The 11083-nt window shown below is 41.2% G+C and overlaps 1 pseudogene; it reads left to right on the top strand.

Moving 5' to 3' along the window:
• Nucleotides 1–1082: 1082 nt before the first annotated feature.
• LOC116459820 (protein RCC2-like) lies at nucleotides 1083–10845 on the top strand (annotated as a pseudogene).
• Nucleotides 10846–11083: the final 238 nt, after the last annotated feature.

Raw genomic sequence — 11083 nt, 5'->3', positions numbered from 1 at the left:
AATATCCCTAAATCAGTGGTTCTCAACTTTGGCTGTAGGTTGGCATTGGCTGGATAGATTTTTTAAAAGACTGATGTCTAGGCCTCACCCCCAGAGGCTTTTGCTTAATTGATTTAATTGTAGCCAGAGCATGGGGATTCTAATGTGCAGCCAGTGTTGAGAACTACTGACCTAAATTTTTGGAAAAATTAATCTTATTAATGAATGTTATTAATAAATCTTGTTCACTCTCTATTATAACTTAAAAGGCTTGTCTCAACAGTATCCTAGATTGAGCTATCTCTGGGGTAATCACCACAGTTAGTTCGCTAAGGTTTTATCCTCTGTTAATTATTGTTTGCACTTCAGGCTCTCTGATCCACTCACAAATCCCCTTTCCTTATTACAGCTGTGAAAGCAATGTGTCTCTCTTTTTACCCTTCATATTTCTCTAGCCTGTCAGGAACAGGGTAGAAGAAAATATCTTTCCTACTTCACCCTCAAACGCCTTCTACAAGCAGGACATGTTGGCAAATATTTGGTTCAAGCCTTGTTGGAAAACCTTTGGAGGCTGATTTCTGTAATTCTCGAATTCTACTAAAAATTATCTGAAGATATGCCAGCTGGTGAATGCTTTGTTAAAGATACATATGCAGCTGGAGAGGCAAGATAATTATGAGACTAGCAGCAAAATGAGTAGAAACAATAGTGGAGAAGATTAGCAATTTAAAATGTGTAGAAACTACGTCAATTTATCTCTCTTTGGAAACTTCAGAACCCTTTGCTCTTAGGACAACTTACGGAATCACTCTCATTATGTACCACTTCTAGAATCTGTGACTGGTGGAATTCTCATTCCTTAAAGTCAAGGTGCTAGTGAAAGTCATCCAATTATTCTACTATGAAGACGTAAATATAGTAAGCATTTTCCCTTGATACCAGTTAGGGTTTGTGTAGACCTGCTTAGGAGAAATATATTTTCTCCAGTGACTTCAATCTGTAGTCCTATGAGCTGCTTGGTGAAAATTGTCTTAAGTTCCAACAGGGGACTGCTTCATGTTGTTTGGATCATACAAAGACAGGAGGTGTGGTAACAGACAAGCCTCTAAGCAAGAAGTCATAGGGCTAGACCTTATCAAGGAGTCAGAAGTCAACACGATTTGGTATAAACTGCAATTATTCAAGTGCAATTAACCTGCTATAACTGGAGCCCTTCAACTTCCTGGAAGGAGCAAAGGACTATCATAACCTGCCTAGTTCACAGACCCTGCCATGCCTTTGTGAGGCTTTTCTTAGTGCCCTAAACTGTTAGTTACCTAACCTTATCAGTTTACTGTTTAACTCTTCATAGTAGAATAATTGGATGACTTTCAACAACATATTGAGTAGTTTTCCAGGAATCCCGTTGATAAGTTTATCCACTGACATCCACCTGCCAGCCTTCCTGTCTACTCATGAATTGATCATCACTATGCCTAATGGACAACCCCAACTCTGCAGGTTAGATACACCCAAGAGCTTACCTGTGTGGCCCCAGACATTGAGTTCCTGCCTCCAACTGGGCTTCTTCCCAGAACATATCACTGTGTGTTGTTCCTCAGTACCTACATCATTTTAATGAGTCAGCCTGGTCTCAGGCCCCAGCCTTGCCTGGCCTCATCCTACTATAGGTCTACAAGCTCATGCCTGACTTCAGTGGTGGTAAAGATCATCAGTGTGGAGCAAGACTTTAGAGTTCAGGTTCAAATTATGCTCTGCTACCTGCTAACAGTGAGGCTTTTCCAAGCCTCATTTTCCTCAGGCACAAAAATTGAGAATGAACAGTAATTACCTCATGGAATTGCTATGAGGTTTAAATGAAACAGTCCATGGAAAGCACTTAGCGCAATGCCTAACATATTGTAAGTGCTCAATAAATACAATACATATGATCTGCATTATTTCAGTTGCAAGAAACATAAACCAACTCGGTTTAGTTCAAGAAACGGTGGGGTTTGCTGAAAGGCTACAGAGAAATTTCACAGAAGCCAGTTTCTATGTAGTAAGGACAGATGGATGTCCAGGAAATGGGAAGTCACAGACAACCACTCCCTGACTCTCTGATTCTGACTCTGTCTGTCTGTCATTTCTGCTTCTTGCTGCCTGTTGACTTCTCTCTACTGATTCTCTGAGTACCTTTTTTCTCAGCTTATTCACGTCCTGTGGTAGACTGCTAGTTGTTCTCCAATATCCATTCTTTTTTTCTTCCTTTAACAATAGAGCCCTTTTGTTTAGTTGGACACATGGCCTCCTTGGTAAACATTACATTTTCTGGACTCCCTTGCAGCTAGGTGTGGCCACTCAATCAAGTTCCGGATTCGTGTACACGTGGTGTATGTAACTTTGTTATGCAGCCTCGTTTCTGCATCCGTTTGACTGCAACATTAGTAGTAAGCTATTTTGGACTGTGCCACCCTAACAATGAGTAGGCCAGAAGCCTAGGTTCCCAGCAATGGGAAATTGCTATCTCAAGTCTGGGTTTGAGAAAAACAATATCTCCTACCTTTTTTGAGGCATTTTATTTTGTCTTTAATACAGTGGTTGAATCTGTGTCCTAACAGATGAATCATTTACTCTCAGGGGCTTGGGTAGCTTTGCCCTTTCTTGGCTCCAAATCAAACATTCATCATTGTCCAACTGACCCAAACATTCATCATTGTCCAACTGACCCAAACATTTAGTTTTCATTTCCAAATTCTGATGAGAAGGAATCTGATTGGCCAAGCTCAGGTCAAGTATCTAGCCTGGTCTAATCATCTATAACTGAAAATAACTGGGGTTTTGGGGTTGAGTAGGGAGGAGGCAAGTCATGTGGTGCAGAGAGCTGTACCAGCCAAAGACTATCAGTGTCATAGGTTCACTGATAGTAGGATATAGAAGGGATAATCATTACTGGCTTGCCTAAACCCATGAGGTGTTATATTATACAATACATAGAAAATAAGCTTTTGTTAATTTTTTTTTTTAAAAGCTTCTAACATATGTTGTGGATCAGTACATATTCTAGGCAAACCCCCAGAACCCTCTACTTCTGTAGGACTACCTAATAGTCACTGAATAAAATGAACATCCTGCACAGATAAAGATCCTGAATCATCAAAATATGCTTCAAATATGTTTATTTACTGAGTTGACAAAGCCTAAAAAGTGTACTTATAGAATTTTACAGACATGTCTAGCCCAATATTTTATCTAAATTAATCAGAAAACTCAACTTATTCAGTTACTTTATACTCTGCAAACTTAAGTTACCCAAGATGTTATCTGTGAAGTTGTTTAGCTATGACATTGTCAAAACCTTTTTATGATATGTAACTAAACTGGTTGCAATTTGTACATTTTAATTCCATAATTTCATACTTAGGTTTAAGTGTCATACTTAAACTACAGATCAATATCAAGGAATAATGTGAGATTATTGGAGATACAGTCTCTGAGATGTTCCTTGTCAGTGAAGCCATTTGATTTCTACCAAGCCTATACAGCAGCTTTTCCAAAGGTGTGTTCTGCAAACCACTGGTACTCATAGATATTCCAGGACAAAAGGAATTCCATTGTAAAATAAATTTGGAAAAGATGCTACAAGTTATATTTCCCTGCAAGTGATGCAAGTATATGCTGCAAGTTATGTTTCCCTGTTAGAGTCTCATAATGCTATGTGTAATGAAGACTCTGAGACGTCCAGCTGAACCAAAACATGTGACATTTGTTGAATATTGTTTAATCCCATTTTTCCTCAAAATTTTACACCTTGGAAAATGCTGTGTACATGTGTGTACTGCAACAGGCAGGGCAAATGCAACAGTGAGGCCATGGGCAGAATTTTAAGAAACAGAGGCCAAAGTAGCTTAAGCAGGGATGAAGTTGCTCAAGAAAGACAAACTTTTAAGCCATAAAGGACTGTATACATGTCTAAATAGAGCTAAAAAGTGTGAAGAGACATGTATTTTAATTCACCACCAGGGTTATGGCCCTGCCTAAAAACACAGACATTTGTCTAATACTTTATCATTTACAGGGCAACTATAGATGTATATAAATTACACTTAATCCTCACATTAACCCCATGATATGAAGTGTTATTCTATTTTTTAAAGGAGAGAGGTAAATGTTAGAGTGGTTAGGGACTGGGCCTAGGACATGAGGACACACAGCAAGGAAAAGATAAAGGTGAGATTACCCTACAAAAGAAAGGCTGTCTTTAAATAAGTTTGGAGAGGTTCAATACACCATAGATCGTTGACCATTCTAAACTATTGTCAGTAGAAAAACTCCTTGGCCTTAGATTTCACCAAACCTATTTGCTTGCAACACATTTGTTTAAGGTTACTTTTCCCACATTAATTTTCTATCAACTTTCTAGGGAACATACTTTGAAAATGGTTGCTCTGGATCATTGATTTCTTACTGGCCAAAGACAAGAATGATCATGGCCAGGAACTTCCCATAAATCATGGTCTATTAGTCAGACATTCCTGGAACTGGATTAAGGTTTACCTTTGTGGTTTATATAAAGAACACCCTTGCCAAGTAATTAATATGCCCTGATCTCCTTCCCCACTGCAATTTGCCCAAATTACTCGGGTGTGACTTAGCTTATAGAGGTTTTTCTCTTGTGTGTGGTTTCCAAGAATGGAGCCAGGTTGGTGCCTGTGCCACGGGTTGCTTAAAACATTTGGGATCTTATTTACCTTCTGGAAAATAAATGGGAAGTATGGGTCAAACTTTAAAAATGAATACTCCAGATGAAAAGAAACTGATAACCATACCCAGATGTTAATTTAGTGAATGCATCTCATGTGATGCCACGGCAACGGCAAATTCCAGTGTTTGGTGGACCAGTGTGGGGAATGTTTAAAGTCTTCCTGACTCCAGTTAAAAGCCAAGAGTCGTTTGTTGGGAAGGTCTTGCTTCTTTTGGTTGCCACTTTTAAGTAGACCAATCTCCAGCCAGTCTATAGAAGTCATTACAAACACATCAAAGGATTAGTCCAGGAAGGGTACCTAAGAGCGTATTGTAAAAATGCAAACACACAAAGACATACAAGCTACAATCTTCACCTTAAAAGCATTTTTGGAGAGAAAAGTTGATGTCATTTAATTGATTTTGATTTAAACTTTTCTCTAATGCATTTTCATTCTGGGTGACTAACTGAAGAAAAGAGGGGCAACATTGAGGGAATATTTACACTCTCAATCTCTTAAATGTTTTAAAATTAAAATCCACAGTTCCATTATTTCCTCTGTTCTTTTTATATTTTCTCTCCCATTCATAGTTGACACAGATAGCATGGCATATTATTAAGTCCAGCTTCTGTGAGCCTCAGTTTTCTCACACCTAAAATGAGAGGATTGGACCAGAAATTGTTTAAGATTTCCTTGGATCTATGATTTTAGTGTAGTTCCTGGCCATGGTAGATACTGGATAAATAATTGTTGAATAATTCTGTATACTTAGTCACATATTTTGACCTCTACCAAATACAATAGTTCTGCTATCTGGCAGATCCAGGTTAATACCTTGGCTCCACCATTTATTAGTTCTGTGAACTTGAGCAAATTACCCTTTCTAAGGCTTTTTGGCCGTATCTATTATATGGAAAAAAAGTGCTCACCTCATTAGGTTAGTAGAGGATGAGATGAATTGGCCTCCACAACCCTCAGGGTAATGTCTTTGATACAGCAAGCATGCAACAAATAGTTGCTGGTATTACCGTATCAATAGATACTTATAAGTATCAGTAACAACAGGTCCATGGGAATTTCCACAGAGCTAGAACCATTCTCTTTATAGGTTCTTGTCTGCCTCAGATGGCATCCATTACAGTAGGGAATGTGTCCATAGTGAGAAAGTTTTGCTATCTCCATGCTCCTAGTTCCTAGAAAATCACTTGCCTCATTGTGAATGTTCCTCATCTCCACCCCACCTTCTCCATCTCTACCCCACAGTCTCTGCCCTACCATCATCTGACTGACTCCTGTACATTTCATTCTTGCCAGCTTTGTAACTTGCCCTTTCCTGTTCAGGGCACTTTCCTGACCATGGCACACTGCCTATGCTCTGTTCCTCTTCTCAGGCTCTCCCAGTGAATGTGAGTTGCTTGACCATTTTGATTTTGACCATTTTATTCACCACTCCATCCCAAGAACCTAAGCACATAACAGGTGACCAACAAATATTTGCTGAATAAACAAATAAGGTATTCATTGCTGTTCCTGCTTTTAAGACAACTTGGTTTCAGATGAATGCTTCAGAATACTAAGATAGCCAAGTCTCAGGTCTTTTCAGTGTTAGATAAGTTCCAGGATGTGGATTATCTAAAGACTACGTGGTGAACTCTATAGCACCCTTCATGCTTATGTTTGAAAATGGTTGCTGTTTTAGGAATTCAAAGGATGAAGCTACATTTTAAATTATGATTCAGAAAGAAGTGGTCAGGTTTTTCATTTCTCCGTAATTTCCTACACCCTTAATCAGATATGGCACATCAGTAGTCCTCTCCAACTAATGCATAGCCTATCTCTTTTTTATAATGTCATCAAAGAACTAGAGGTTGGATAAACATTTGAATTTCAATGGCTTGCTTCTTGCATTGTAAAGTGACAACTTAGGTGCAACTTAAGATTATTCTGTACCATTTATAAACCAACAAGATGATGAAATGTCCTGAGGCTGCAAAAAGTAGCTGAGAGTAAACTGCAAGACTGATCTATTTTAAAATACAGGGTCTTCCTTCCCTTTGACAAGGAGAAGAAATGTCATCTCTCTGTAAATCTGGCTCTTATGGTTGTTAAAATTGATGCGGGGATGACCACCATATTTATTTCATTAAAATCACCTGAAACTTCTTTTAATATCTGTGTCTAAAAGAGTTTCATTCTTTGGAGATTACATTATGAAGTAAATTTATTTGAAAGCTAATTCCAAAAGAACACATTTTGGCTTGGCTCATCTTCAGTGTAATAAATAACCTAAAAAGAATCACTAATGTCATATTTTCAGATGTTATCAAAATATGTAATATATAAGTAGAATTTTTCAAAACTACTATAAGTGGTCAAGAAAATGTTTATGCAGTGCTCAAATTTAATTTAAGCTAGAGGTCTATGCAACAGTCTGAATGGTATTGTGAATTTAGAAATAACAGTAGAGATCTTGTCCAGGAACAATGACTTAATTTATTCACTCTTTGGTGAGTGGCTACTTTGTGCTCATTGCCTTGTGCTCATGATGTACAATTCATTCATTTATTTATAAATGCTTTAAAAAAAATGCCTTGAATATAGATGTGCCAGGCACAATTCCAGATGCTGCTGATGAACAAGTCATACATGATCCCTGCCACTAAGTAGCTTACATTACATGATGGAGGGAGTTGTAAAATATTGACATATAAGAAACATGTGCTTCAGACTAATCTTCTTCAAAGAGCAACCCTAAGATAAATAGCAAACGTTTCAACAAAAATTATGAAAGCAGAAGTCAATGGAATGATATTTTTAAGTGCTAACAGAAAAAAACCTGCTAGTCTAGAATTCTATATTCTAAAATAATTTTCAAAAATTATAGTAAACCAGACATTTTCAGTCAATTAAAAGTTGAGCAAAGCTGTCATTAGCAGACCTGCAATATAAGAATTACTGAAGTAAGTTCTCTGGGTTGAAAGAATAATTTTTAATTATCCCAGATAATTCCTGTTTGTAAGATACACATTAAATACAAGGACGCAGATAGGGTGAAAGTCAAAGGATGGTAAATGTATCATGCAAACACTAACCAAAGGAAAGCTGGCACAGCTATGTTACAAACAGACAAAGTATACTTTAAGACAAAAAATATAATCCTAGCACTTTGGGAGGCCGAGGTGGCCAGATCATGAGGTCAGGAGATCGAGACCACGGTGAAACCCCGTCTCTACTAAAAATACAAAAAAAATTAGCTGGGCGTGGTGGCGGGCGCCTGTAGTCCCAGCTACTCGGAGAGGCTGAGGCAGGAGAATGGCGTGAACCCGGGAGGCGGAGCTTGCAGTGAGCCGAGATTGCGCCACTGCACTCCAGCCTGGGCGACAGAGCGAGACTCCGTCTCAAAAAAAAAAAAAAAAAAAAAGAAAAGAAAAAATAATACTAGACATATAAAGAGTGACATTTCATGATAAAAAGGGTCAATTCAGCAGGAAAACACAATTCTAAATGTATATGCATCTAATATCTTTAAAATATATAAAACAAAAATTGTTTAAACCAGAAAACTTCACAATCATACATGTAGATTTAAAAATACCTCTCTCTGTAACTGATAAAATAAGAAGACAAAAACGCAGTATCCCAAAACAGCAGCATATATTCTTTTTTAATCAGACCTGGCAAAACTCCAAAATTATATCAGCCTTAGATGATGAGAGGGCACTTTGACTAAAGTATTGATATTAAACCAAAATATAGTCACCTGAAAATTGAATTACGATAATATATTCTGGGAGTAACATAGGCACTATGTTAAGCCTAGGGAAATCCATAAAAATGAGGTGCAGCCTTTTCCTTCAATGAACTCATACTTTAATAATAATGATAACCAGGGTTTACACAGCACTTTTTGTGTGTGAGGAACTATTTCAAATGCTTTATTTGTATTAATTCCCCCAAGAACCCAGTGAGGTGAGTTATTATCTCCCATTTTACAGACGACAAAACCGAGGCACTGAGAAGCCTATCACTTTATCAAAGGTCAACCCAGCTAATAAGTGCTAGAGCTGGGATTTGAACCCAGGGTTCTGGCGCTATCCCATGTTCTTATTTCCTTTAGCCCTCTTTGAGAGCGTGCACTTCTTTTCTTACTAGGATTTAGGGTTGGATAGAAGTACTTTGGGAAGTGTATCTGGTGAGTGGACTGGAGCCCTCTCTGGGCCGCAAAAAAAAAAAAAAAAAAAAAAAGCCCTCCGATCTGTCTTTTAATTGCTTCTCTTCGTTTTTTTCTCTCCGATTTCTCATCACTCCAACTAGCCCAGGAAGAAGGCGGCGGCGGCCTGCGAGGAGCCGAGCTCGGGCAACGGAACTGCCCGCGCCGGGCCCAGGAAGCGCGGCGGCCCGGCGGGCAGGAAGGGCCAGCGGCCCGAGCGCTGCAGTAGCCGCCGCGGCTGCGACTGCAGTAGTGACTAGGACCGCGTGGAGCTCAGACCCCTGCGGGGAGCGCGCGGGGCGCCAAGGAGCGCGTCAAACTTAAAGGGTCAAAGTGCAATGGGTAGTTTTGATTTTGGGGGCAACCAACTGGGACATGATTGGTCGAAAAGAAGTGCCTAAACAGCAAGCTGCTTACCTCAATCTCGGTCAGAATTTGTGGGGTCCCCACAGGTATGGCTGTCTGGCGGGGGTCTGGATACGGACTGTGGTCTCGGGTTCCTGTGCTGCACACAGCCTCCTCATCACCATGGAAGGGACGCTGTGCGGTTGGGGTCAAAACGAGAAGGGGCAGCTGGGACATGGCGACACCAAGAGAGTAGAGGCCCCCAGACTCATCGAGGGTCTCTGCCATGAAGTGATCATGTCTGCAGCATGTGGGTGGAACCACACCTTGGCCTTGATGGAAACCGCCTCTGTGTTTGCGTTTGGGGAGAACAAGATGGGGCAGCTGGGCCTTGCCAACCAGACAGACGCCGTGCAGCCCCACGCAGATAATGTATAACGGCCAGCCAATTACCAAAATGGCCTGTGGGGCTGAATTCAGTATGATAATGACTGAAAAGGAAACCTCTATTCCTTTGGGTGCCCTGAGTATGGTCAGCTGGGACACAACTCGGGTGGGAAGTTCATCTTCGGCGCACAGCGGATAGAGTACGACTGCGAACTGGTTCCCCCGCGAGTGGCCATATTCATTGAGAAGATGAAAGACGGACAGATTCTGCCTGTACCAAACGTGGTTGTGGGAGACGTGGCCTGTGGTGTGGTGCTAACCACACGTGGTCCTGGACTCCCAGAAGCGAGTCTTCTCCTGGGGCTTCGGTGGCTATGGCCGGCTCGGCCACGCAGAGCAGAAGGACGAGATGGTCCGCCGCCTGGTGAAGCTGTTTGACTTCCCTGGGCGCGGGGCGTCGCAGATCTATGCTGGTTACACCTGCTCCTTGGCCGTCGGTGAAGTGGGTGGTCTGTTTTTCTGGGGGGCCACCAACACCTCCCGTGAATCTGCCATGTACCCGAAAGCAGTGCAGAACCTCTGTGGCTGGAGAATCCAGAGCCTGGCTTGTGGGAAGAGCAGTATCATTGTGGCCGCCGACGAGAGGACCATCAGCTGGGGCCCATCACCAATCGGGGAACTGGGCTAGGGGGACCACAAGCCCAAGTCTTCCACTGCAGCCCAGGAGGTGAAGACTCTGCATCCACAGTCTTCATTTTCTCAGAGAAGGTCGCCATGGGCTACTCAGACTCTTTGGTGATAGCAAGAGACGAAAGTGAGACCGAGAAAGAGAAGATCAAGAAACTGCCAGAATACAACCCCGAACCCTCCCATGCTTCCGGAGACTGCTCCGACTCCATACCTCTGGCGGCAGCTGTCATTTCCATGTGCACTGGGACTTCGAGAAGTCAAATGAGGAATTTAAAAAAGGGAAAGTTGACCGAAGGTGCATTTTTGTTTAGACTCCTTGAGGTTCCGTTTTACAAGTGATCCAACGTTAACCACCTTTTTTTTCTGCATGCTTTCCAAAGTACGTTTTCCCCCTTAATGTCGAATTAAAATACTTGCTCATAGTTGACTTACCATTCCTACAAAAGAGGCAGAAACTGAACAATCTAGGATTTTTTTTTTAAGTTTTTTCTTTTTTCCTCTCCTGAATACACTCCCTAAAACACCCCCTTTCCAGTTATAATTAGCATCCGTGATCCAAGCAGATGCTGCATGGAAGAGGAATCGCCATTTACTCAGAAAAAAATAGTCCTTTACAGGAACCCGCAGCAGCTAGGCAGAGTCAGTCCCTGCCGGCCCGCCTCCATCCAAAATCACGCTCGCCTGCTTCGGAAGCATAGGGGACACTACTTTCCCGCTTTTTCTTGCAGATCCGCCTAGGCCGGCGTCG

The sequence above is a fragment of the Hylobates moloch genome, unplaced genomic scaffold, assembly GCF_009828535.3.
Source record: "Hylobates moloch isolate HMO894 unplaced genomic scaffold, HMol_V3 SCAFFOLD_20, whole genome shotgun sequence".
In the NCBI taxonomy this organism is placed as follows: domain Eukaryota; kingdom Metazoa; phylum Chordata; class Mammalia; order Primates; family Hylobatidae; genus Hylobates; species Hylobates moloch.
This window is presented reverse-complemented; position numbering and strand designations above follow the sequence as displayed.